At 55.5% G+C, this 20,844-nt stretch overlaps 1 protein-coding gene across 1 annotated transcript in view; it reads right to left on the minus strand.

Annotated features, from left to right (window-relative positions):
* The window catches only part of FRMPD3 (FERM and PDZ domain containing 3), a 65,820-nt gene extending 47,265 nt beyond the window's left edge, over nucleotides 1-18,555 (minus strand). Inside the window, exon 1 of the mRNA XM_064463136.1 lies at nucleotides 18,510-18,555. The gene's annotated coding sequence lies outside the window, so the exon portion shown is untranslated. The remainder of the gene's footprint in view (nucleotides 1-18,509) is intronic.
* Between the last annotated feature and the right edge of the window lie 2,289 nt (nucleotides 18,556-20,844).

Here is a 20,844-nt window from a genome sequence, read left to right on the forward strand (position 1 = left end):
CCACTCGAGCACCTGGAGCTGCAGCTGGTAAGGGGGGCCAGGGGCTGAGGCTGTGAGTACGACAGGGAGTGATGGAGGTCCCGTGTGACAGCCGTGGGCCACCTAACACCCACACTGCAACAGCCCTTCAGAAACACATCCCCAGTGAGGAAGCTGATGGTGTCAGGGAGAGTGCGGGATGGGGCAAGATACCTCCCCACACCAGCTGTGGTGGGGCTGGCTGAGTCCCCTGGGACACAGCCCCACTCCCTATCCCCATCCCCTCCCTTGCCACATGCTATCTGCCCATGTCTGTGCCCCTGAGCCACTGCAGTGTGAAGCAAACAGACCTGCCTACAGCACCGCTACTTTGCTTTCACCAAGGGTGATTGAAACAAACTCATATTGCAGCCAGCCAAACCCACTGCCGGGCAGTGGCCGAGCCTCAGAGGAGAGGCAGCACAGCCCAGCACAGCAGCACCAGCTCCCTAAACCACCATGCCCATTCACACCAGCTGTATTAACATCCAGAGAGCATCGCAGAACCAGGACCTACACTGCTCCTCATCTGCAAGTGAAACCACTGCCTGTGGTATCCACAGCTGTCACCTTGGCACTTTTGGTGAATGGCAATTCGTAGCCACTGGCAGGAACACATCAGATGAGTTTGTCTGTTCTGAGTCACAAGAAGCGGGAAGGAGAGCTGAAGTTTGGCCTTGGCAGCTTGCCGCCCCTTCCTCTGCCTGTTCAGATCGATGCTTTGAGGCAGTGACCAGCTCCGGCAGCTGTGAGGCTGGGGTTAAGCATTGCTGGCTGTTTGGGCACCAGCTGGGCCATGGATAACACAAGGACAGCTGCAGTCCCATGAGGCTGGGCCAGGAACGCCTCTCCCTGACACTCCTAGTTTGGCTGAGAGCATCAAAATCACCTCCCATATACGTGGACAAGGAGCCACCAGCACCCACCGCCTCCTTGGCAAGCTCCATGCAGAGCTTCTCCCATTTCCTACTTCACGGTCCAGATTAAAATCCTTCTGTTAGCCTACAAAAAAGGTGACCAAAATGATAACAACAATCAAATGCTCTCAGCAGATGATGCAGTTGGTCCTTAATACGTACTGGCTGCCAGCAGCTCATTGACATGGGGAGACGGGAGCTACAAGCTCTGTCCTGGGGCTAGGATGGACATCCATCTAGGAAAGCCGGGGGGCTCCCAGAGCTGTGGCTGACAAGGAGTGGGAAGTGACAGGTTGGTGGTTCAGCTCCAGCCCTGGGGGTTCAGTGATGACTGCAGCAGTGGCCAAGCCCTCACAGAAGAGGGATGTTTTTCATGATAATCCTACCCAGTGAAGCACCAAGGGTGGAAGGCCACCAGGACGGGTGGAAGGAAGGCCACCAACTCAAAGGACACTCTGGGAGAAGGTCAGTCACAGCCCCCAAAACTCTTCCGACTCAGAAAACCACCTGCTGGGCAGAGGCTGGGAGGGAGGTACATGCAAGACCTCAGGAAAGAGGAGCTGGGCTCCAGATCCACTGTCTCGGTGCTAAATCCATACAATCCAGCCTCCCCCCTCCCTGTTAGTTAGGCACGATAACAGGCTCTCTGCAAGTGTGGGAAGGGGTTGCAATGAGGTTGGAGGCCTGGCTCCAGGGAAGGTGGATAGCACAGACCTCTCTCCTCGATGAACACACCGGGATGCTCTGGCACCCTCTTGCACTCAGCTAGCCTGCTCCTCCGAGCCATGGGAGGAGAGGAGCCTCCAGTCACGCCTGACTGCTGGCAGGCAGCTGCATGAGTGTCACAGAAGATGGAGATCTCATGGGCTTCCCATGCTTGTGCTCAACCACAAAACCAATTATCCTCGTTGCAATTAAAAAGGAGGAGAGACAAAGCCCTCTGACCGAGAGCATCTGCAAATCCTGGAGCCAGCGCCCATGGCAGAGGAAGGAGGAGCAGATCTCCTGGAGGCACGGCTGCCCGCCAGCCTGCTTGTTTACTGGGGATGGATTACACAGCAGCGCTTTTGGTAATGACAGGTGGTACCACAAATTTGCAGGATAGAGATGAGATGCTCCCAAGTCCTTGGTCACCTTCTTACAGCCCTGCCAGTCCTGCTGCTGCAGACATAGTGGTTGAGGTATATTGGAGGCTACAGCAATAATACAGCTCAGGGTCTAGGGGAAGTTTGCGTATAACACCTAGAGCCACTGAGGCAGAGACGCAGCATTATTGACTGAGAGATGCTTCCCAGTCTCCTTGGAGCTGTGGCTGGGGGCATCGCTTACACCCTGTGTGGGACTGGGAGATCAGAGACTTATCTGGCCCAGCTCCTTCACGGACAGGCAGAAGCAGGGCTCTGCAGCTGAATCACAGGGATTGGGAGACACACAGGTGTTACACCTGGTCTTTGCTCTTCATGCCAAGAACAGTGATTCCCGGCGAATCAGCCTGCGCTGAAGCTTGGGTTGAACAAGCGCCAGGTGAAGGAGTACATGATGAGACACACTCATCTCAAACCGGCCTGGGGGATGGACCTTCCCCACATGCCAGCGCCTCTCTGGCTGGATGCCAGCATGATTCCTCCTGACCACATGCCACAGCCTTGTTTTATTGGTCCTGTAAAACCCATACGCAGTGGCTCGCATGCGCCAGCATCCCTGCTGACACCTCATTTGCAAGGATATTGCTGGGGGCAGGTAAACACAGGCAAGTTATTAGTATCAGTGTTAGCAAAGACTGTCTAACTTGGATCTCATCCTGTGTGAACAGGTAGCATTGCCATAAAGAGATCATCCTCTGAAGCTGAGACAAAGCAAATCCTGGCATCCTCCTCTTACAGAGCCAAGGGATGTCAGCTGAGACCAGAGCATCCAGCTTCTCTCCCACAGGCACAAGATGTTTCTCCCTCCCTGGAGGAACGCACAGCTCCAGGACAGCCCCAACTCTCTGGGGAACGCTCCCTTCCCCCACCCAGCTCAGGCCTGGGCCCCCTCTGGGACTAGAGGATTTTGACTGACGAAAGCACTAATAAAAAAAAGAAATCTGCTTTTTATTGCTGTTAAGCATCAGTGAGGCACACGCTGTGCTGTGTTGGCTGCGATTATACAGATTCTCAGGTTGACAACTGCAGCTAATGGGGTGGGGATGCTCCTCGCAAGGTCTCTTCTCTGTGTCCCCCCCAGGCAGGACCAGGTACCTAATACCCTTTCAGAAATGTTTCTCTAATCAGTAGGGTTACAGCAGAAGCAGACCCAAGACTCTTCTGCTTGAGTTCTCTGTACAGCCAGTGAAAAGAGGAGTCTCACGAGAGCTGCTTGGAGGTGATGCAGCAGCAGCCAGGAGGAGAATTACCAGCTGCTCCACACATGGAATACAATTCCCATTAAAGGGAAGGAAAAAAAAAAAAGCAAAGTACAAAAACCAGCTGATCACTGAACCACTTCAAAGCATCGTCTAACCTGAAGAAAGGATCCTCTGCCAGCAAGAGCCTGCAGCCTGGGAGAGGCTCCCAGCGCAGCCTGCCCCCACCCCATGTCCCACCTCCTACCCTGCTCATGAGATGGTAATGAGCTGCCTCCCAGGGGGCCTGCAGAGAGAAACCACCATGGGGTCCAGGGGGTCCATCAGGTCTCTTGAGGCAAGGTGGTGGGTGCAAAGTGCTTTGAAGCCCTACCCCGTGTGGTCTTCACCTCCCTCTGGAAGGAATCAAAATGGGGGGTCTGTAGGGTGTGGGGCAAACACTGCCACAGCATTGCAGTGCCCCAGCCTCACCCAGCCCTGGGTTTGGTTGCCTGGGGGTGGACGGGACACTCCACCAGAGCTGGCTGTTGGGACCAAGTGAGAGTTACCAGGAGGAGAGGGCATGGACCCCACCACAGCCAGCCCCCGTGCCGCACACAGCCAGCCCCTGTGGCCAGAGCACTTCCCTGGGGAGAAGGACCCGGAGAGGAGCCACGAGGGATTGTTAAATGGGCATTCCACTAATAGGAAAGGGAATTAAGGGCTTCCCAGAGAGGCCAGCACTGGGATCAGATTTAGCAGCATTGTTCCCCGGGGACTGCAAAGACAACGTAAACTCCCAGGGGATAAAGCCTGAAGAGGATACCAAACTAGCAGGGAGAGAGGACAGGCCAGCACCATAGGAGGGACGGCGATTACAGAATTACCTGCTAGCCTTTAGGGAGATAAATGACATGAGATTTTATACAGATAAACTGAGACTTAATACAGCTGGGGTGACGATCAGTGCCAGCACAGGAGCAGCCTCCACTATCTGGCTGATGGCAACGCAGAAGCAAGGCCTGGAGGGTAGAGCAGGCAATAAAGAGGAGCTGAGTTTGCATGGCAGAGCCACGCTGGGAGTGATGCTGGAGCAGGGACAGATGCAGCACTCCACTCCTGCCCAGAGAAGGATGGGGTGACAGCACAGCCTGGCACGCACTGAGATCGGAGCTGTGAGAAACCTGAGGCCCTGCTTGGCAGTCAGGTCAGGCGGCACCAACACCGCCTGGGCACCTGGAAGAGCATGCGCTGTTTTTTCTCTTGCTGTCAGAGAGCGCAGGGATGGTTTAACCTCTGCACCACAGGCCAGGCTGGTTTCTGCATTGCTGCCTGTCCTAGACCTACAGGCATCCCAGGACCTGCAGACAGCACATGTGGCTTTGTGAGAGCAAAACACAGAAATAATTCAAGACCAGAACAGCCTCTGCTTCCTCATGCTTAATGGGCAGCAAACCCAAGAGCCAGCTTGCAAGTCTGCGGAGAGCTGGCTGCCTGCCTCTCCTTCTCCAGGGCTGTGGAAGGCTGAGCCCTCAGAGCTGGGCATTTCCCTTGCTCGACGCCACATTTCAGCCAGCAAACAGCCGCCACCTCACAGCTTTTCCAACCTTTGCCAATGCTGGGCAAGACCAGGCGTTGCTGCTTTCCACTCCAACTCAGGCTGCCTGGTTTGCCACCCCAGGTGCGAGGGTCCTGCCCCCCAACTAGCCGCTTCCTGGCTCTCCTTGGCAGGGAGGGAGCACGCATGCCTTACCCAGGCCCCAGGGACAAGGACCTGGGCTCCCTGTTCAGCCACTGCCGTTCAGAGACATCTCCTTGGTCTCTTGGAAACGCTGCTGCGTGGGAGCTGCCGCTTGGGGAGTGAGTCATGCTGCCGGGCAGGCGAGGGCGGCACGCGGGCACACCAGGCACCGGCCACGGCTCGCCCCCCGGGGGCTCCCCACTCCCCCAGGTGCCGTGCCACAGTTGTACAGGGCAGAAAGCCACCGTGTCCCCATGGAGCGACATCTCCCGTGGCTGGGTGACAGCCCCATGCCTCCCGCCCTGCTGCTCTGGTAGCTGCTAAAGCACCGCGAAGCATTTCCCAGCAGCTGCTTTTCCATGCCACAGCACCAGGAAGAGAGGGAGCAGCCCTGGGATGGCAGCTCCTGCAGAGACAGAGACCCCGTGGCCTGCTTCACAGAGGCATGTGGCATAAGAAAATCCTCTCCCCTGGCTTGGAGGCTCTGGGGCTAAGGAGAAACTGAGGCACAAGGCGAGGAAGGGACTTGCAGCAGGAGATCACTGATGGTGCAGAAGCCCGTGGACAAAGGGTTCCCCTGAGCCTCCTTGCCCCGGGGGAGGCATCCCCTGAGCCACAGGGCAACAGCCCAGCCACCCCACTTTGGAGATCACCTCACCTGGCCTAAAAGATAGCACAAGCTCCCCAAAAACTTTTGGGATTATAAGCACCTCTTCTGAAAGGGAGCAATTACCACAAAATAGTGATTATGCAAATACCTTGGTTACCAAAACTATGCTCCCTGAATGCTGAGTAGAAAAGAGCCACGGAGAATGAAAATTCATTTAGCTGAGAGCTGCATCAGGCCTTTTCAAAGTGCCAAGAAGCACAGAGAGGCCTCCTTGGGCAGAGGGGCTTTAGGAGGCCACCACAGCCCGCTGACCATGACAGCAGTGACAGAGATGGCACTCGGTGTTTCCCTTTTCTCCCAAAGCACTTCAGAGCCGTTACAGTCACTCCCCTTAGAAGAATGAGCAAACCGAGGCACAGAAGGAGAAGGCACTTGGCCACCAAGACCCAGTGTGCGGAGGCAAAGAAGAGGTTAAGTGCTGCTGTTGGGATGCCCCAAGCCAGGCACCCCACTGCTTCCCATTTCCCCCGTGAGTGCTCCCGGGCAGCTGGCATTCGCTGCTGTGCCGTGATGGGTCAGACTTGGCAGAGTTGGCAAGAGTGTTGGGAGAGGCAACAAGAGCACGGGGCTGGGGAAAAAAGACTATGTGGGCTACTCGGGATGGGCTGGGACAGCAGCAGCCACCATGGCAGGCAGGAGGCTGGTTAGGGAGGGCTAAGGAGTGATCCCTGAGTCTTGACTTAACAAACAGGGACTGCCCTGCCTTGTCACACACTGTCTGGCACTGAGGCATTGGTGTTCCCATGGCCTGATGTTAGTGGCTCGAGAGGAGTGAGGCTCAGTATGCCACCCACTGCTGCACAGCCTTGGCCGTGCTCCTCTGCTCTGAGTTTCTTCCAGCCTCATCTGCCACCACAGTGGGTCAGTTTTGCAATCCCAAGCCCCTGAGTGGGCTGCGTAGCTGGTGCTAGAGCCACAGGGGTGAGCACGGCTACCCCGCTGCTGAGGGCAGAGCGGGCCACAAGCATGGTGCCATCCTCGGTGGCAGTGGCGGACCCTGACAGGCATTTCAGCCTTGCAAGCAAGGCAGCTTTGGAAGGATCAAGTTCTGATTGGGAAGGATGGAGGGTGACAGACGTGAGACAAGGGCCGTCAGGCAGCACAGCAGCGGAGGCACTGTTTCACGCCTGGCCACCACATTTCCCCCAGTGCAAGGTAGATCTAACAGGGACAGCTGATACAATACTGCTGTGCCATAACCATGCAGCATCCCTGAGCAGAAACAACCGCTTCTCACAACATCGCTGGAGCCACCAGACCCTCACACAGGTCTGAGCTCTGGCACACTGGTCCCTGTCCTGCACACGCTCGCCTGACTGACATTAGTCACTTGCTGAGTCCCACTGACGTTGCACGGGGAGGAAGGACTACTCATGCCGCAGTAAATGCCAGCAGAGCCAGCCATGCAATGCTATTTCCTATCCCCATACAGCAGAGAAGCCATAAGTCAGCGGGAACGCTCTTTGCATCGTCCCCACACACCGAGGCCGGCAGATTTATAGTAGCAGTGCGGGCACCACCATGCCGGTCTGGCAGCCCAGCATCCTCTCCCACAGCCAGTGGCAGGAGCAAGCCCCCAGTGCAAGCGCCCCTGGGGGCAGCACCGGTGACTCCCTCCCACTGCCAGTACTGTCTGGCTGGAGACAGTGAAGCATCTCCCACAGGGCATCCACTTCGTGGACTTTGCAAAATCTGGGTTCCCACTTGCTCTGGAGCACTGGAGGAGATGCTGGACTGCAGCAGCCAGTCAGCCCCCCACTTGGCCACTCCTCCCACTGGCCTGGCTGTCCTGGCGCGTTGGACCCTGCACCGCAAGGCAGCCCTTCGTGCTCCTAGTCCTGCGGGAAGACCCTGCCCTCCCTCCTCTTGTCACAGCCCCTCTTTGGGCACCTCTCCAGCACAGCCTGTTTGCAAACAGCCTGGTACAGCTATCACATACATAGGTGGTGCCATATGTAGACCAGTGACATCACTTGCCCAGGTGCAGGTGGCTGCCCTGGGGGCTCAGGCAGCAGGACAGAGCAGAGTCCAACCCAGACCAGCATCTGGAAGAGCTGCAAGGTCAGCTGAGCCTTTTCCATTCCCAGGGTGAAATGCCTGCCTGACAACTAGGACTTTGCCTGCTTGGACCATGACAACAGCTGCCTCTTCAAATCCACCTCTGGATTTGAGTGTCCCAACGATATTTCCAGAATCCAGGAGTTTCTTCTTATGCCCAGGGAGAGATGGATCTTATCTGTAGCTGCTCTGCAAGCCCCTGCCCGGCTGCCCAGCCCCTTCCTAGCCCTGCCTTGCCCTCGGGCAGGTCTCTTCCACCACAGAAAGCTGTTTGGCCTCTGGGCACTCCTGCAATGCCGGTGTTTGCTCACAACAATATAGGTGTTAGATTTGCTTTTGATCAGCAAAAACACACCTCCGCCTTATCTCCCCTCCATCCTGAGATCAGCTACCTCAGGTGAAACAGAAAGTTAAATTCCTGGGCAAGGTGAGAAAAGCCAGATGCATCCTGCTACATATAACCACAGCAAAGAGCACGGGCACTTCGCAGATCCCCTGTGACACCAGTAATCCCACCTGCTACTGATACAGCTCCTGACTTCTCTCAATTACCTCTAACTCTCTTACTCTTTCCCAGATTAAGCATTCTGGGCTCTGCTGGGGGAGCAAGGGACTTGCTTGAGGTGCCAGTCCACCTAGCAGAACTATCCTCAGTTTCTACCCACTTCAGGTGGAACAAGCCTGGCCTCAACTGCTATGCAGTGCTGGGGACCAAGTGACCAGGTGGCAGCGCCTGGTCCTCCCTCCCATCCAGCACCCCACTCCTGCCTGCTTCAGCATCTGCAGGCTCCTCCACCACCTTCCTTCACCACAGCAACCCCGCTAAGCCACCCCCAGCATCCCAGCCCTGCATCCAAACCAAGGGATGGGTTTGAGGAGTTGCTGAGCCTTTATCTTAACATGGAGCCTTAACACCAACTGCGGGTGGCGGCAGCCAGGGAGGGTGGCAGATCTGCTTACAGCATTGCCAGTGCTGTGAGAGCAGGACACTGCTCTGGCATGCTGGCACTGTGTGGCTTCACACAAGAGGTGGCTTATGGAGGAGTGTGCAGGTCTGTCTGGTGGGATCAGAGCTCCAGCCTCCAGAGTGGGCAAGGCGGACTTGCTCCCATCTGCGTCTCACCTCCCAGCCACACTCACTCACTCTGCCAATGACAGTGCTTCACTTTGGGGATCAGAGCTCGCATCCTGGCGAGCCCTGCCTTTGGGTCTCATCTCCCTCGGGCTCAGGCTCCTGGGAGCTCAGAAAACCTGGAAGGAGCCTTGCTGGTGCTCCTGGGCTCTCCAACTGATGCCAGCTGGCCGCAGGGAAGTATCCCAATATTCTTCCCCTTGCTTTTACTGACAGGGATGAAGGCATAGATCCTGCTGTGCCTCCTCGTATGAACATACAGCAATGCTACAGGGGCTTTCTGAAGACAGCCAAACCCCTCAGCTGCCCACACACAATCCATCTCCCCAGGCCAACAAGCTGCAGCATGTATTTTTCCTGTCCTTGGGAAAAACAGCTCAGGCATCGAGGCAGTAAGATCCCCCTGGGTTGTATCTGAACTTTTCCAGGCACCATCACGGTCCCCTGGAGATGTTTGGGGATTTTTGCTGCCAGCCCATCACTCATGTGACAAAGAGCTACTAGATCACTCCTGGTCCCTCGCCAGAGTGCAATGCTGGGATCTTTGTTTCCCCCTGGGATGAGAAAGGCTTGCACGGGACTGGAGAGCAGTCAGCCCTGGTAGATACCACCCAGACACCATCACAAGCCTTCCCCAGAGAGACCTGGGTCCAACCCCAGCAGCTGGGAGGAGGGATGTGACAGCCAAGGTGGCTGGTTGTATATGCTGATGGCAGCATGCTCCTGCCAACCTCCTGGCCCACCTCGCACCAGCACTGCATCAGCCTCCCAGGGCTGCGGGCAGCAGCAGGAGGAGCATTTCCAGCTCATGCTTGTAAAGGAATGGGGGGAGCAACCTCCAAACTGCTCCCTGTGGAGGGATAGATTACTTCAAGGGCTTGTGGACGGTGCCTTCCTGCTGCTCTCTCTGCCCGAACGTAGCAGTGTGTGGTAATTCTCAGTACTGACCAGTCTGCAGCCTTCACACGGGCAAGCCCCAACGTTGCAGTCCAAAGTCAACAGGAGCAAGCAACAGCGAAGATGAAGAGAGGGGGATGGATGCTCAAAGGTGGCTGCAAACAGTGACAGAAGCAGGTTCAGGATGCAAGGGGGCAGTGGAAATAAAGAGAGGCAGAGCAAGGAAATAGGACCTGAAAGAAGCGGTTAAGCCTCCAGAGAAGAAATGCATGGCAGGCCATGGACTGAGGCTAGATATCTGCACAGGGAGATGGACCCACCTGATCTACCTAGAAGCCTTATCCTACCTGTTCCCAGATGAGCAGAGCACTTGTTGCAGGCTGTGCCATAGCCGGGCAACGCTGGGGAACAGATCTGCTCAAAAAAGGTCCCAAAGCGGGATGGAGGCCCAAGACGGGGACAACATCTTTTGCATCCTCTGTATCTGTCCCAGCGCCCAGCTGAAGAGCTGCCAGGAGAGCAGTGCCCTGTACCCTGCCCACCCACAGCACTCGTAGGAGCAGGCTGGGCACCAGAGCTGCCTGCAGTCTTGCTGGGCCCCTACAGGCATTTCAGCTGAGACATGCCTCCAGATTTGTTAAAGCACTTATGATACGACTGATGGCAGAAGGATATCGGCTACCCACATCGGTTACCCTTCCCGCATCGTTTTTAGTGTTGCTCCTTTTAATAACTCCAGTTAATATTACATGCCTCTACCAAGAGTCCTTTCAGACCAGCAGCCTCTGAGTTGCTTGGAAACTGTTTGCTGCAGTGATCGAGAGCTGCTGTCGGGAGGACTCAATGCCAGCCCGCTTCCTGGGGCTGCCAGTGCTGCGAACCCAGCCAAACAACCATGCTCCCTGTCCTGCCATGTGCTGGGAGCCGGAGGAAGCAGAGATGAGGCGGGAGCAGCTCTGACATGCACTGGGGACGAGAGAGCCAGGAAAGGCTCGGGGACCATGGGCTTGTCAGAGGACTCGGAGATCCCACAGCTGCGTTTCAAAACATTCCCGGCCAGGGTGTAAGAGCAAGTTTCCAGACCAGCATTCATGGAAAACATCCTCAGCCTTGCAAGACTTATTTGGCCAAATCTGGACATTGAATTTAATCATTAAGAAGTGGGAGAGAGGCTTTTGCTTTACTGGCAAGTCTTGGTGTGGCCATTTACCAACACCTCCGTAATACTCTATGAATAATTAGGTATCTCTTCCAATTTATGGCTTACCATAAAATGCTGCTACAGTTTTGGAGACAGTACTTTTTTTTTATACTGTAGCAATGACAAAAAGTGTATTTTATTGCAGGAATGGCAGCGTAAGTATATTTATCCATTGGCCAGGATTCTGTAGTATACTTTCCTCTCTAATGGCTGTACAAACATATATACATCTCAGATTTATACCCAGATTTTCCATACTTTGCTTTTCAATTTACATAATATGTGAAATTTTCTACATAAAATGGAGAAGAGCACCAAACCATTCCTGCCAACCCACCCGCCTGAATTCAGCACTCCCCTGTCTCGCACCACTCCCATTTCCCCGCAGTGACAGTGCTCCAGGGATCCCACAACCGCCTTTGGGATTCCACCTTTTAGCTCAGCGCTGACAGGGAGAAGGAAGGCCGAGGGGAAGGTGGGCGAGGACCCCAGGGCCAGCTCAGTGTGGGAATCCCCAGGAGAAGAAATGTGAGAGAAGCAGGTTCTGCCAATGCTGGTGAAATGCACCTCCAGCATGATCCCACCTGACACCGTCCTCCATCGCCCCAGTGAAGCACTGCCTTTTGTGTTTTTTCTTTTTTTTTAAATATTGTGGAATGAGAAGTCTGATTGATATGAATATGTAATAATGCTGCTTTATTAATAGTAGCTGCATTATCGGTTCGCTCCCTGCTATTGGCAGGAGATCTGGGACTATATGTGGTTTGAAAACTAAAGAGAAACGCAACCTGCAAAGGCAGCAAGATAATTTCATTCCTTTTCCCGGTGAGCAGGCCAGGCTGACACAAACATGTTGGCTGCTGTTGCATCGCCATTGCTCTTTCTGCCTGGTCGAGGGAGCAGGCATTGGGATGGCTCCATGGTATGGATGGTCCTGAGCACACCACACAGCCATCTGCAAAAGGATTTGCAGCCAAGGCCCCCAGCCCAGGCAGGAGACACCCCTTCAAGCTGGGGAGCACTGCAGCCAGCTTTAACCTCTGCAAATTGAGGTCATCTGGTATAGAGCATCATGCAAACCTCCCTGGCACGGGTAATAAACTCCCTCTGTAGCTTGCTTTCCTTACTCCCACCATCACCACCCTGGAGGCTTAAATGAAAACAAGATTACAAAGGAGATTGGATTGGACATATTTCTGGTGTGCTATTTTAGCTGTAAATTATGCCAGCTTCATAAACCCCAACTGTTCTTTCCCAAGATCCCTGCATAGATTGGCTTGCTAAGATCAGGCGACCGGGTGCTTGCTGTGGGCAGGCATTGTCTGGAAAAACGCTTACGGGGTCCAAACAGTAGTAAGATGCTATAGTGCTACATATATATATATACACACAGAGGTACACACACACATATATGCACGTACACATAGGCATGACAGCACCCAATCTGTCCTGCTCCCATGCCTGTTGATTAGCTAAACAGTGACACACACAGGTCTTCCAAGCCCCTATTCACGGGGCTTCGGCAATCTGACCCTACGGATCATCTGTGCTGTTTCAGCTGCCTGTGCCAACGGAGCTGATGCTTTCCTCAACCTTAGCTAATCCCAGGAGGGAGCAGAGCATCAGGCAGCACGGTCCGAAGCAAGGTTGGACGAAAGGTACGGGACACAGAGCCAGCCTCTGTCACACCACATGGAGCGAGCATGAGTTAGCACACGTGGGGAGGTGAGTGAGGTTTGCTGCTGTGGCAGCCGCAGGGCTCCCAGCCCCAGGCAAGGCTGGGGAGCGGGGCTCTGCAGCACCAATACAAAACGGCCACAGCCTGAACTTTGCTACAGCAAACCTGGCAAGAGGTTTTGCAATTCCTCTCACGAGCATCACTGCACCTTGGCTGTGCTCCACGATACTGGAGGACAGAGCAGCCAGGCTCCCAGCACACAGTGCTGCTTCAGGGAGAGTCTAGAGGCACTGCCCAAAACTCAAAGGACAACAGCTCAGCTCACACTCAGCTCCAGCCCCTCTCCTACAGCACTACCAACACCCGCTCCCCCTCCACACGAGCGGCTGCCTCCACTCCGTGCTGCCTGCGCTACAAAGGTGCGTGCGGTGCAGGCAGCTAGGCAACAGGGACCTTGAGCAGAGTGCCATGACTCCGGCTGCCGCAAGCACTCTGCCACCTCAGAGGGACAAGAGCCACTCTAAACCCTGAGGAGATGAAGTTGGTGAACCCCCACAGTCCACAGGAGCCCTCCTCCACCCGCTCCCCGTTACCTGGAGGGAGACGGCTCGAGAGCGGCAGCACACTTTGCCTTTCCCTGAGCAGACATGGCAGCGAGCCGGCTCCCCTCTCACACTCCCACAGCTCCACCTGCTCGGAACTGAGCCTGGTCCCACCGCGCTTCCCACACGCATTGGCTCAGAGCCTGCACCGCCAGCCCGGGGAGCAACACAAAGCAAAACCGTCCCTGGCAGGACAGGTCCAGCCTGTTTCATCCATCCTCCTCTCCAGCTGGCCCCTCTGGGCAATGCTACAGCAGACTTTGTTTTGCACATCTATCCTGAGTCTCCTGCACGAAGAATCCCTTCAGGGTCAGTGACCTTTGAGGAGACCACACAATTTGTGGGAAGACATCTACATGTCTCCTCCCAAGGAAGGATACGGCATCTTACTTGTTAACCACGAGGCAATGCAAGCTGGCAGAGACATTTGCATCACAACATCACGTATTAGGAAGAAAGGGCAGAAGCTCAGGAGCAGTCAAGGAAGCACAATGCTGGACAGATGCAAAAGGGTTCATACCCAAAGACCCTGGGCTGCCTTACCTTGCTCTCTGATGGGGAGCTGCATCTCCCTCATATGGACACACATGTATGTCCCCCCCTGACCTGCAACAGGCCATCTCGGCACGTTACGCTGTACCTTTCACCACTGGGACCTGGCACGGGGCTTGTCTGCATGTGTACGTAGCTATCAATACAAAACCAGGCTTCCTAGGCAATCAATAATGCTATTTAAGAGATAAATCTCACTATTGACTGGCTGCTGAGGCCAGCTCCTGATTAATTTAAAAGAGAGAGTGAGAGAGAATGGCAGGGGAGCTCAGAAGTGTTCCCAACATCACTGGGCTTGAGACCTGTGTAGGTGGGGACGGATTGGGCCAGGGATGGTCTGGGCCATCTGTCTCCAGGTTACAAGAGGATGGGGCTGTGCAGGACCTGTCTTCGAAGGGGGATGCAACTCCAACGCCAAAAACCTCTGTGACCCGAGACCAGAGCTTTTTGGGTCTCTTTAAATGCATCAGGGACCACAAGGTACGGCTAGGCAGAGACACGCTGATTTTTACACAGCTGAGCATCCGTGCACCCTTGGGGAAGAAAAGGCGCATCTCTGAACGCATGTGAGCACTCGCTGTGCCATGCACAAATTAAAACAGGGACATTGCGTTCCATGAGTCCAGATGCAGCTATGCTGGATTTAAGGCTCCTCCGCCATCCCACACCCTGCCACGGTGTTTTGATCATCACTTCAAGTGGGTCAAAGGGGCTTATTGGCTGCTAAGCCCTCAAATTCTGCTCCTGATCACCATGTGTCTGTCCTGGGGGCAGGAGAAGTCTCTGCTGGGGTGCATGTAGGGCCTCCTCCAACCCACCTCTGGCCCTGCATTTTCAGGAGAGGACAACTCCCACCAGAACAGGTCAGAGCAGGGGATGAGTAGAGCTCACCCAGCCTCACAGGGGAAGGCTGTGAAGGAGCAATCCCTCTCCTCCCTGTGGAGGAGAGCTATCCCTTACAAGCATTTGAGGGAGAACAACAGAAGGGAAAGCATTGCTGAACCCAAAGGACAGTACTGCCACACCAACAGACTGCCACTGTACTGCCTAGAGATAACATTCAGCCAGATCAGAGATTTCTAGCCTTCCAAGCAGCAAGGATTTGAACAGACTCCCGGCAGGAGCCACAGAAGAAGAAACACTCTGTTTTAGGTAGCCTGGATCAACTGGAAAATGATGAGCCCTCAACAACCTAGGCGCATCTTCCAGCCTGCAGTGCCTGAAGCCATCACTTCCCCAAGCTGCACAACTTGAGGACGGATCACACCATATTTCCTTCCACATTCTCAAGCATTTCTTCCTGGCTGATGTGGATCCATGTCTATGTCCCCTAATTTCAAAGCTGAAGCAACCTGGCAATCCGCAGCTCTGGTGCTGTGGATGGGTGCTGGATGGGGAGGAGCAGGTCCAAACAAGCCCTGCTCTGCCAGGGAGCGAAAGGCCCCATTACATCAGCTCATCTCCCTCTTCCTGTCACAGGCTCTGAGACATCACCCAGCAATGTCATGGCTGAGTCCTGGGAGGGGAAGGTGGCATCAAAAAGCATCTCAGCCCCAGCAGTTTTGGGCTGCTTTCTGTGCCACGTCAGGAGAGGTGGGAGCAGTCTTGCTGCCCCAGGCCCCAGCAATGGTTGCATGCTCATTCAGTGGAAGGCCCTCAGATAATCTGCACCCTGTTCCAGCCAGGCTGAAGGCTCCCCAAAGCAGCAGCCAACTTGATCATTATATAAACATCTTTTTCACCACAGAAATGTGGTGCCTGTGGGCTGGAGCTGCCCTGGCAAATGACACTGAACTCAGGGGTACCCATCAGGAGAGAGGCTTGCTGCTGATTTCTGTGGGCGAGGGAAGGACTGGTGCTAAGGCAGAGCTGAGGACTTGAGGTTTTGCCCTTCAGTGCCAGGGAGCAGCCTCCAAGCAAACCATAAAAGCATTTTCCTGGTATCACAGGGCTGCAATCAGGGGCAAAATCCCAGCTCTGCAGACCTGTGGGCAAGTCCCAGTGCCCCCGCTTCCCACTCACCCCTAGCGCGCAAGTCAGCTCCCATGAGCTCAGGTGGTAAAGCAGAACACGAAGGCGCTGGTGAAAACAGCACCTTATCTCCTGACTGTTTCCTGCTCGGTGACTTCTGCGCTAGACTGGGCTTTATGCTTTTAGGCTTCAGTTCAAAGCTCAAACTAGCTTGCTTCAAGACAGAAATGAACTCCAGAGCTTGCTACAAGCACACTGTCGTTCACTGCAAGCATCAGGCCACCCTCCTGCCTCAGGAAGCTTGCGGTCAATGTGCCCCTGTCCACCCTAACTCACCAGATGGCACCTCTTCCCTTCCCTGGCCTTATCTCCAGCACAATGCTCCTTGGCTTAGAGAGAGGGACCAAGCCTGAGCCTGTGTCTGTTGCATCCCCAGTGTGCTCCCCCCACTGTACAAAGAGGATGTGGTTTTGTAGCTGCTCCACAGGCCCTTCCTTAACAAGTCATCCCAGTCCCCTGTGCTGGGAAAGCCTCCCAGGAAGTCAGGTCAGCTGCTGGCAGCCAGCAGCACTGGCCCCTGGGACGGGATTGGGGACTTCATACGGGGACAATCCACAACAGCTGGGGCTGCTGCAGGGACAGCCCTTGATGCCAGCAGTGCCAAAGTTCTGGGAAGAGGCAGACATGCTCCAACCATGGGGCACCAGCAGCTTGATGCTACCCATGCCGGAGCACCCAGCGAGCAGCATCCCATGGTGGGTCCCATCCATCATGGTTGGGTCCTGCAGCAATTGCCCGCAATGATGCTGCAGTTGGGGCTTTGAAGCAGTGCTGCAGCAGAACGGTGGCTGTTGACATGCCAATCAAGCAGGCAGTCGGCACACTGAACCACCAAACTAGGAGAGTAGCCACGCTACTGGAGATGGACCCACGCCCCAGGGTGCTGCTTTTGCCCATGGGCTCCTGCAGCAGCATTGCACAGCCCGAGGAGCTCAGCTGCTCTTGGCCGATGCCCTCACCAAGCACTTCTCAGTGCACGCAGCCCCGCAGCCCGCTCCTCATCCCACTGCAGCCCCCAGAGCATGCTCCCTGCCCCACCGCAGCCCTGCACCATCGCACCCCAGCTCCAGCCAGCAGCTGTTTACAGACACGAGCGCCGGCTTGTCCCTGCCGCTCAAGTGGCTGCGTGGACATAGCCATGCTGGAAGGAGGCAGACAGCGTGTGAGCAAATGCAAGGGAAAGTTCAGCATGGGGGGCAGGGGGGTGACCGCGGCACCAGGTCCTCAGCGAGCAGCCAGAGCACGGGAGGCTACAGGCTCAACCACACACTGGTGCTCAAAGAAACAGGGAGAGGGCACTGTCCGGGCAGGCAATTACCAAAAGGGACATCGAAGCAATCCCTTCTTTAAAAAAAAAACCACAAACCAACCAAAAAAGTGGTTTTTTGTTTGCTGCTCAAGTGTGGCGTGAACTCCTCACTGCAGGACAGCATGGATGCCAGCAGCTCCCTCAGGGGCATGGGTGAGTATGGAGGGCTGCTAAGCAGAGGGAAGCACCATGCCTGGGTCTCTGCCCAGAATGGAGGCAGTGCTGGCCCTCCTCTGCTCTTAGCACCTGCCTCACCCAGAGATGGGCCACAGGCTCAACCTCCCTTGGCCTCACCCAGGGCTGCTCTTGCCCTCGAGGCAGTCTCATGCTCAGTGAGGCTCTCGTGCATGAGAACACACATCCCAGCCTGCCCTGGTGCAAACCAGCTTGTCTCTCCTCCACCCCTTGTAGACATGGGGAAACTGAGGCACGTGAAGGTAGAAGGCGGCATGCAGCTCACTAATTGTCATGAGAGAAAAGAATGGTGCAAATGTTTTCAAATCGTTCTTCCCAAAAAGCCATGTCTCTCTACCAGCTAATCCCACCCAAATTGCTCCAGAACAGGGAAATGAGGAAAAAATACCAAACAAGCCCCAAGCCAGGAACAAAGTGTATTCACCTCTGTTCTTTCAGCTCAATCAGCCACAATCTGTGATGGCAACTGCCACAATACCAGACTAACACCAAGAACGTTGCCACCCAGGAGGGTACCAAGGTGACCTGGGGGGCAGCGGTGGAGCTCCCTGCCCTGCGCCCCACTTTCTCTGCCCAACCTTACCCTGCCCAGGGGTCCTGGGATGGGGAAACCCATCTCAGGTGAGAGCAGGGCTCAGCAGCCCTGATCTGATTCAGACCACACGAGCCCCTCAAACCAGATGCCTCCTCCCGTGCACCCTGGCGCGTACCTCCTGCAGATGTGCCGTCCAGGGGCCACCGGGGCTGCGAAAGGGAGATGGGGCAGCCGGTCGGCCGGGCAGGGGATGCCCCATCGCTGCCCCGGCATCTGCAGAAGGCCGCACACACATCTCCAGCTGACCCTGCAGCCCGGGGTCTTGCAGGGGGACGAGGCGGAGCCCTGTGCCAGCACCTCCACGCTACTAACAGCCTCTGGGCACCCGGAGCCCGGGGAGCTGGGCATCCCTCCTGACACGCCGTGGGAAATATGGAGCCCCCTGACATTAGGGTGTCAGAAGGTGCTGGGAAGGAGACGGCAGGCCTCCTGCCTCCTCGCCATCACCTTGCTCCAGCCAGCGCATCCCCGGGGGAGGTCAGCTAAGTCCCGCGAACCGGCAGCACCCCAGACGGAGCGCAAGCCCGACAGGTCTCCCCGCCGCCGCGCACCCCGGCAGACACCCCACGCCCCCCGGGCCAAGGGCTCACCTGGGTCCCGCCGCCGCCGCTCCCTCCGCAACGCCCCGGAGCCTCAGGCGGGCGGCGCGGCGGGCGGCGCGGCGCGGCGGGCGGGCAGGGCAGGGCACCCGCAGCCCGCCGCCGCCGCCGCCCCCATGGCCCGCCGCCGCCGCCCTCAGCGCTCCGCCGGGGCCCGCCGCCTCCGCCCCGCAGCGCCCGCCCCCGCCATGCCGGCCCGGCCCGGCGCTCCCCGCTCCCCCCGGCCGGCCGGCGGCGGCGGGCGCTGTGCGCGGCTCTGCGGGGCGAGGGCGGGCGGTGGCGGCGCGGGGCGGGGCGGGGCGGGGGCTGCGGGGGGCTGCGGGGCCCGCCCCGCCGGGGGGGCCGGCGGGCATCGCCCCCCTTTCCCTCCCGGACGCGCCCGGACGGTCACCTTCGGCGGGGACCGAAGGACCGGGACTCCCCCAGCAGCCACCGGAGGACCCCGTCGCCCCCCGCCTCGCGCCCCCCCTGCGGCGCCCCCCCCCCCCACGCCCCCTCCAGTCCCGCACCGCTGGAGGCAGCCCAGGCGGGCCTGCGGGCAGAGCGGCAGGCGTCACCCCAAGCCTCTCTCCCTTTCCCCTTCCAGGCAGCCTGGGAGCCTTTCCCGCCGCTGCCGGGTGCTGAGCCAGGCTGCCCCGGCACCCGTCTGCGGCGGCGGAGGCTCCTTCCCCGAGCACCAGCCCGTTTCGGGACCACCGCTGTGCCTGCCCCGCTACCCCTGCAAGCCCCTCTGTCTGTGGCATCTTTCCTTGAATGCCACTTGCCATTTTGTCATCCGCACACTCAACACCGTGAGACCCTTCTGCAGTGCTCCATTAGCTCTTTTTTTTTTTGTTTTTTAAATTACCTTTAGGCATCATGTATGATGTGCAAATATTGACACCTTACTCTTAATCCTCTTTTCCAAATGTATGGGATTGTCTGCTCGCCCATCCATGGTAAGCTCCCTCCCATTCTGGAAAAAAAGAAAAAAAAACAACAAAAAAAAACAAACCACAAAAGCTCTTAAGGAAACTACGTTATCAACACATAAAAGGAGGTTTGTGTGCATTTCTTATTAAAAGATTGGGTAACTAGGGCTGGGAGGGAGGTTACCATGGATTTGGGGAATTCGAGTACGCTATTAGCTGGCTAACATCCTCAAGAAAGAATGTTAATAGATTTGCAAGCCATGAATTCCTCCTTTGAAAATCTGACTGACTTCCATTGTATCATTTTCCAAATCTCCCCATTCTATTCTTTATCAGAGCTTCAAGCAACTCATTTGCTCTGTACAGAAGTTGGACTTGTCTATAGTTTCCTGGCTCTAAGCTTTTACAAAAATTGCAGTCATAATTGCTGCCTCCCTTTTGCATGGTACCAATGCTCATAGCAGCAGGGTACGCAGCCCCGTTGGTTGCTCAGAGCCCTTAGGGAAATCCTGCCTGATCCTGGTAATCCCTTGCTCTCCGTTTCATCACTGTTTCCAAAAACCTCTTTTGACTTTTCAGTTTGAGGGAGTTCTTCCGATTTGTCTGCCGTAGGAAAAGGCACAGTATGTGAATTTTCCAACATATACTCATGTAAAGACATTAATTTTGGGTTTATGTGATGCCCTTATCTCAGAGATATTTGCATCCACAGAAATGCAACAAGCCAGCATAGCTCTGACTGCCTTCCTTCTAATGATGTTGGCAAAGTCTTCATTACATGTTTTTATGCTTTCAGCATGTCCCATCTTAAAACTTATCTTGTCGTAGATGTTTACCTTACCCAAATTTATGTCCTCTCCTATTTTCCTTGTTTTAACACAACATGTACCTTCTGAAGGCTGTAAGTTGACACGTAATTGTCTCCTTTACATGGCTATTTTAAACCTGTTGGCATTTTTTGGCCCTTTACAGATACATCTATGAAAAAATATTTCCAGAATGAAGATTGAGAAGATTGAGAAGATGTAACAAAGCTCAAATAGTTTTCTCGATTTTAATATCAGAATTTCTCCCATAAAAACCCATGCCCTCTCTCTGCCTGCCTGTACGTGAAGACATCCCTCACAAAACATAAGATGTTCATTGCAGAGTATTAGGGTTTGTTTGTTTGCACCCACCTGCTCATATACAGCTGTCACTTTTTCCTTCTTTCAGTTTGGATGCGGGTATAGAGCCTGCTTAAAAGCAGGAGCTAAGTGCCTCAGAGCAGCAGTATCATCTGTGAGAAATTTACTCTTTCAGCTGCTTCTTTGGCCAAGTTTCCTTTTTTTTCTGCACAGCTTGTTTTCCAGAAGGCTGTTCTGCAGCTGGTGTTAGGTGAGAGATGGGAAGTGGTGGGAAACTGTAACACGTGC

This window comes from Phalacrocorax carbo, chromosome 11, assembly GCF_963921805.1.
Source record: "Phalacrocorax carbo chromosome 11, bPhaCar2.1, whole genome shotgun sequence".
NCBI lineage: Eukaryota > Metazoa > Chordata > Aves > Suliformes > Phalacrocoracidae > Phalacrocorax > Phalacrocorax carbo.